Below are 7488 nucleotides of genomic sequence, written 5' to 3'. Positions count from 1 at the left end.
TAGCGACGTCTGGACGCTGCGCTGAGAGACATTGCTGGATGGGGCCGAGGACAGCGGAGGTGAGGGTGTGGGTGCAGGCCAGGAGACGGTAGTGCCTGTGTCCTCAGAGGGGGGTTGGATCTCAGTGGCAGGTTGGGGCACAGGGGGAGAGGCAGTGGTGCAAACCGGAGGCGGTGAACGGGCATCGTCCCACCTTGTGTGGTGCTTGGCCATCATATGCCTGCGCATGCTGTTGGTGGTGCCTCCCCAGCTGATCTTGGCGCGACAAAGGTTGCACACCACTGTTCGTCGGTCGTCAGGCGTCTCTGTGAAAAACTGCCACACCGTAGAGCACCTTGACCTGTCGGTTTGGGAAACAGTTGGTGGATTATTCGGTCTGGCCCTGCCTCTACCCCTGGCCACCGCACTGGCTCGGCCTGTGCCCACACCCTCACTTGGCCCTCCGCGGCCGCGTCCACATCCTCTAGGCCTACCCCTACCCCTCAGCATGCTGTATTACCAGTGATTTGATTTCCCAGGCAGGAAAGAAATTGGCGCAAGGCTGCACTCAACCGTAGCTGGTTGCGTCTGATTTTTTTACGTTCTCCACGCAGCACACACGTACCCAGAGCCCTTAGGACTGACACAGGCAGGGCAAATATACTTTCTTCCCTTTTGTTTAAAAGGATAGGCCCACTGCGTCTATTCACTGAATAATAAGTTTAATAACTGTGTTGCGGCCCTGCAAAACTGTCACAGAACTTTACTGTTGCAGAGTTACTAACTGTGGCAGAGCAGGTATTTCCCAGGCAGGAAAGAAATTGGCGCAAGGCTACACTCAACCGTAGCTGGTTGCGTCTGATTTTTTTACGTTCTCCACGCAGCACACACGTACCCAGAGCCCTTAGGACTGACACAGGCAGGGCAAATATACTTTCTTCCCTGCTTTTTACAAGGAACACCCACACTGCGTCTATTCAATGAATAATGTATGTCTTCTGGCCCTGCCTACACAATTCTATCCCTGTAGTATTAATGCCGGGTGCAATGCTCTGCACAGCCGGTTTTGAGAAAGAAAAAAAAATATGCAACACTGCTAACAGCAGCCTGGACAGTACTGCACACGGATAGATGTGGCCCTAGAAAGGACCGTTGGGGTTCTTGAAGCCTACACTAACTCCTAACACTCTCCCTGCCTAACCCCCACTTCTGTCCCTATTGCAGGGCGCAATGCTCTGCAGATCCAATTTTGGAAAAAAAAAAAAAAAATACTGTGCTAACACAGTACTGCACACTAGTAGATGTGGCCCTAAGAAGGGCCGTTGGGGTTCTTGAAGCCTACACTGACTCCTAACACTCTCCCTACAGCAGCACCAGCAGCAGCACTTTCCCTCAGCTAAGTCACAAGGCATGTGTGGCGAGCCGCGGGAGGGGCCGATTTTTATACTCGGGTGACATCTGATCTTTCCAGCCACTCACAGCAGGGGGGTGGTATAGGGCTTGAACGTCACAGGGGGAAGTTGTAATGCCTTCCCTGTCTTTCAATTGGCCAGAAAAGCGCGCTAACGTCTCAGAGAGGAAACTGAAAGTAACCGGAACACCGCGTGGTGCTCGTTACGAGTAACGAGCATCCCGAACACCCTAATATTCGCACGAATATCAAGCTCGGACGAGTACGTTCGCTCATCTCTAGTAGGTATCCAAAATTGTTTAAAGGTGTTTTAGTCATTATATGTATATTACTGTGAGAGCATGCGCCAGTCTGTAGTCTGTTTCTAATCATACATTCTGCTGTGTGCGTCTCTTTTCTCAGTGTATAAGGCTTTAGTCTTGTGGATGGAACAGACTTTGGAAGAGAAAAAAATTAATATTGATCCCAGATTACCATATGCTCAAAAAATATATCAAGATTTGCTTTGTGCGCTTGCTGAATCGCCCTCCACATTCCATAACACCGGGGCATATGCTGCTTTTATATATGGGGAAAATAAAACCCCGCACATGAATCTTAGGCTGAAAAAAAAATAAACGTCAAAAATTATTCTTTATTTCATAGGAACATGTGGCATAACGTTTAATATCAGTTTTTGTCTTCTTTCAGTTTCATGATACATTTTTATTGGTTCGGAGATATTTATTCATTTAAAATATCTTACCATATTATAATAATTTTCTCCCAGGCTAAAACTCACAAAGTACATGTAGACTGTCTTGTAGATGTCCCTATCTGAGAGTAGATATATGCCTTCTTACAGTGGCATATAGAAAGGGGCAAAGATCCAACCAGAACACCATACTTTGCTAGATTTTGCCGCTTAGTTTTCCCTCCATATCTTCTCCATAACCCTGTTAGGCCTCGGTCACACGGGCATTTTTTCCCACGATTTGTGGATCGCATGACGGATGCGCATCCGCAAATCGCGTGACCGGGGCCGAAAAATCTGCTCCTAGCCGCGCTTCATTAGAAACGGGCCGGAGCAGTGCAGCACTGTCCAGCGCATTGAATTCAATAGAGCCGGCAATACAGCCAGCTCCATTGAAAGCAATGGGCTGCGGGCGATCTCACGATGAATTTTCGGGAAGGGCTTAAAAATATAAACCCTTCCCTGAAATTCATCCAGAAATGTGTAAAAAGTTAAAAAAAATATATACTCACCTTGTCCCAGCAGACGGAGTTCAGCCGCGGCCGGCCGGCAGTTCTCCTGAACTGCTGTGAGTAGTATTCAGCAGCAGGGGATTTAAAATCCCCGCCTGCTGAATGAGCTGCCTCTGATTGGTCACAGCCTCACCAATCAGAGGCAGCACTCACTCACCCATTCATGAATTCATTGCATGGGTGAGTGAATGCACCTTAAAAATCCAACCAAGGGCGGACTCTTTACCTGAACCCCTCTCCATGGCAGAACAAGAGGGGCGCCGCTCTGAGAATTTATGCTTGTACTGCGGGGGTCATTATTCTATGAACTGTCCTAATAAATTCCAGAGGACCATTGCCCTCACACATGCAAAGACCATAATTCACTCTGCCATCCCAAAAGAACTAGATACTGACCTGTCAGCTATTCCATCTATCACTCAAGAAGACAAGGAGAGACATCACCCATCCCTCCACTTTGTTATTCCTATCAAAATAATTATGGGGAGTCGCTAAATATTAGACACTGCCATGTTAGATTCAGGAGCAGGAGGGAACTTCATGGACTGTCAATATGCTCTGGATAACCATATTGCAATTAGAGCTAAAATTGAACCCATTGACATGGAAACAGTGGACGGATATCCCCCTGGCATCTGGGCCTGTCACTCAGAGGACAAGTGAACTGGAAATTCACAAGGAGCTGAATCATCATGAGATGATCAGTTTTCATCTCATCTTCTCTCTGACATTTCCAGTCATTCTAGGAATCCCTTGGTTCTCTATTCACAACCCAGCCATCAACTGGGAATCAAGAACTATCACCTTCCCCTCAGAGCATTGTAAGGTGAATTGCCAATCCAAACTGCCCACACCCAGTCAGGGGCACCACCCTCAAGAATGCTGCCCTAAAAAATGAGAAGTTGCCACCACAATACCAGTCGTTCAACAACGTTGGCAGAAAAAGAACGCCGACCACCTTCCTCTCATCAACCGAATGGTTGTCCTGTTGAGTTGCTTCCTGGATCTTCTGTTCTGTTTGAGTGTATCTACAACCTTTCAAAACCAGAATTGAAAGCCCTTTGGGAATATTTAGACGAAGATCTAAAAAAGGGGTTCTTTTGGTCCTCATCCTACCCGGTGGCAGCACCCATTTTCTTTCTTAAAGAGAAAGATTCTACTTTTCAACCATGCGTTGATTACCGGGAATAGAAAAAGATCACTACTAAGAAGTGCTATCCTCTCCCGTTAACCCCAGAACTGCTGGAGAGACTGCAGGCAGCAAACATCTTCACCAAACTGCACCTCAGAGGAGCATATGATCTGGTATGGATCCGCCCCAGGGATGAATGGAAAACAGTGTTCAGAACACGATATGAGCACTTTGAATGTCTAGTCATGCCGTTTAGTCTTTGCAATGCTCCTGCCATGTTCCAACATTTTATTAACAATGTATTTTGAGACCTACTCGATCAATTTGTGGTGGCCTACCTCAATGACTACCTGCTCGTTTTCTCTGACAACATGGAAGAACATTGTATTCACATCTGGTTGGTCTTGGAGTGACTCTGACAGAACCGACTCTATATCAAACTAGAGAAATGTGATTTTGAACAGACCCAGATGCAGTTTCTGGGGTATATCATCTCTCCAAATGGTCTGAGTATGGACCCTACCACGATTAAGGCTGTTGTGGATTCGCCTGTTCCCAAGAACTTGAAAGAGGTTCAACTTTTTGTCAGGTTTGCAAATTTTTACAGGAAATTCATAAAAGACTTTTAAAAAAAACATCCTGCTATCAACCTTCTCACTAAGAAAACACAAGCATTTTCATGGTACCCAGAGGCACAGGATGCCTTTAAAAGATTAAAGCCCCTCTTTATGTCAGAACCAATACTGATCCACCCAAATCCAGAATTCCTCTTTGTCGTTGAAGTTGGTGCCTCCGATTTGGTAGTGGTGCAAAAAATAGTTCTGGATGTACATCAACAGAATGTACGTTCCAGAAGTAGGTCGATTTGGGGTCCTAAAACAGATCCATGACTTCAAACTTGCTGGCCATCCTGGGATCACAAAGAACCTGGAGCTCCTGCTCGGGTTCTTTTTGTGGCTAAATTGCAGGGAGGATGTGAAGGAGTATGTCAACTGCTGTGATACTTGCGCATGGAACAAGATATCTCAAGCTCCTCCTTTGGGTCTCCTGCAGCCATTTACGGTTCCATCTAGACCCTGTTGATTGATATCTATGGACTTTATTGTAGATCTCCCTCCATCAAAAGAGATGATGGTAGACCGGTTTACTAAGATGGCCCATTTCATCCTCATCAAAAGGATTCCAACAGCGGAGTATACAGCAGAACTGGTGATCAGAGATTTTTTTCAGATTGCATGGAATACCAGATGATGTAGTTTCGATAGGGAGGTACAGCTGACATCAAAGTTCTGGAAGAATTTTTGCATGGCCCTGGGCATCACCATAAACCTATCTTCGGTGTTTCAACCCCAGTCCAATGGTCAGACTGAAAGGACAAACCAAACTCTGGAACAGTATCTCCGGTGCTTTATCTCCCATCTCCAGGATGAGTGGGTGGACTGCCTACCAATGGAGGAGTTTACATATAATAACTCCAGACATTGCTCTACCTTGCAGAGTCCATTTTTTGTGCACTATGGACTACATTCGGTGTTCATTCCAGGCCTCCCGGTCATGACTCCTGTCTGCATGTCCAACCACAGACTGGTAACCTTACAGGAGACTCAAGAAAAATTAAAGGAAATACTGCAGAATACTCAGGCGAACTACAAACGAACTGCAGATCACTATCGTAGGGTCTCTCCTGCCTTTCAGGTAGGGGACAGGGTGTGACTGTCTACCCTGAATCTGAAGAGCCATGTCCCTCCAAGTTTGGATCAAAATATATGGGTCCATTTCCAATCACGGCGAGTAGCGTTCCATCTGGGCCTGCCCAGCAATCTAAAAATCTATCCTGTGTTTCATATAACTCTCCTGAAAGCATTTAAAGAAAATCCCTTTCCAGGAAGGTCTCAACCACTTTCTCCCCCAGAATGCCAAGGAGAGAAGGAGTATGAAGTAGAGAGAATCCTGGACTCCAGAATACAGAGAGGGGTGTTACAGTACCTTGTGCAATGGAAAGGGTATGGCCCAACAGAGAATTCATGACAGCCAGCTTGGGGTGTTCATGCTCCAGGACTCACCACAGATTTTCACCAAGGATACCTGGGAAAGCCAGCCCCTGGGATGTCCAGAGGAGAGCTACTATCAGGATTTGAACCTGAAACCTCCTGCCCCCAAAGCTGCAGCCCCTCATACTGAGCTATCCAGCATGCTCCCTCTGTTACTTGTCATTGGCTCTTGTTCCTTGTTCCTGATTCTGTGTCTTCCCCATCTAGTCCATCCTGTGTCTTGTTCCTTCCCCAATTGGTCTCCTATCTAAACTTGCCCCTGTTCCCTCCTTCCTTGCATGTTTATTGTGCCCTAATGAAGCTATCCTCCCACATACTTGCTTCTCTATTACTGATTATCCATCTTGTGTACCAGACCTCGGCTATTCCTCTTGACTACATTACTGCTCAAACCCTCTGTGCTGCATTGGCATCTTGTGTACCAGACCTCGGCTATACCTTCTAAATATTCTTCTGCCTGAGCCCGCTATGCTGAATCACCACCTTGTGAACCAGACCTCAGCTACTCCTTAACCACACTACCCTCCCGTAAGTGGCTACAACACGAGATTTCAGTCCCGCGCTACACTCATGACAACTGCTGTATGCTACTGCCATATTATTCTGTATTGTACATTCAGTAAACCATTGTTTGTTTAACTGAACTGGTGTAAAGACTCTCCATAACCATTGTTATATTCCGCACCTGCAATCCATTTCAAATCCACAACCATAGAGTAAGGGTCCTTTTACATGGAATGATTTGCTTCCATAGATGAGCGTCAATCAAATAAATTGGAGCTCATCTACCTGACCTTTACATGGGCCAAATTCAGATGCTATGTGGGGCAAAACGCTCATGTGATCATTCATTGCTGTCAGCAACACATCCCCGATTCCGACGTGAGATATGTAGCCAACAACAATGGGATTTTTTGCTTTGTTTGATCACTTATAGGCCGGCTGTCCACGGCCGTTGCGAAGTCCCGCGGCAGATCTCAGCCACGGGAGCCGCCACCCGGGAGCAGGAGCCGCCGCCGAATCTCCGCCAGTCAGCCCTATCTGATAGATAGGCTGGCCGCGGAGAATTGGGGCAATTCGCAGCATGCTGTGAATTGCCCGCGGCGAGCGGAAAATCGCAATGATTCTCCACTCGTGGACAGGGGCCGGCGCTTTCTTTAGCAATGCTATGGAAAGCGTCGGCCGGCATGATTCGACGGCGTTTTACCGCCGGCGAATACACGTCCGTGGACAGGGGGCCATAAGCAGACTGGTTGCAACTTTCAATAGGCCCAATTGTTCCATATAAAAAGACCTTACACAATGAGAGAACCAAACTTCAAACTTCTGAACTTTATTCACATCATCTGGGTTCCAGAAAACGAAATATAGTAATATTTCTGACATAACATCCTTCTTCAGACCTCATGCCAAGACAAGAGCCTGGATCCACAGTAGATAATCCTATGACAGTACTATACCTTGTCAACAGGGCCTTATAGAGTTTTTCTCATCTCAACAACCTCTTTCCATATGTCCTCTATTAGGCATACAGCAGACCAACTCTTGCAGACTAGTCTGTCCATGACCTCCTATAATGGACTGTCTGTGATTGACTAGAGGAACCTAGTCCTGGTACCTTCTGGTCTATACATATTTAACAAAAGAATAACATAGGGTGTAAAATTTGG

Source organism: Eleutherodactylus coqui, chromosome 3 (genome assembly GCF_035609145.1).
Source record: "Eleutherodactylus coqui strain aEleCoq1 chromosome 3, aEleCoq1.hap1, whole genome shotgun sequence".
Taxonomy (NCBI): Eukaryota; Metazoa; Chordata; class Amphibia; order Anura; family Eleutherodactylidae; genus Eleutherodactylus; species Eleutherodactylus coqui.
Note: the sequence above shows the minus strand (reverse complement) of the source record.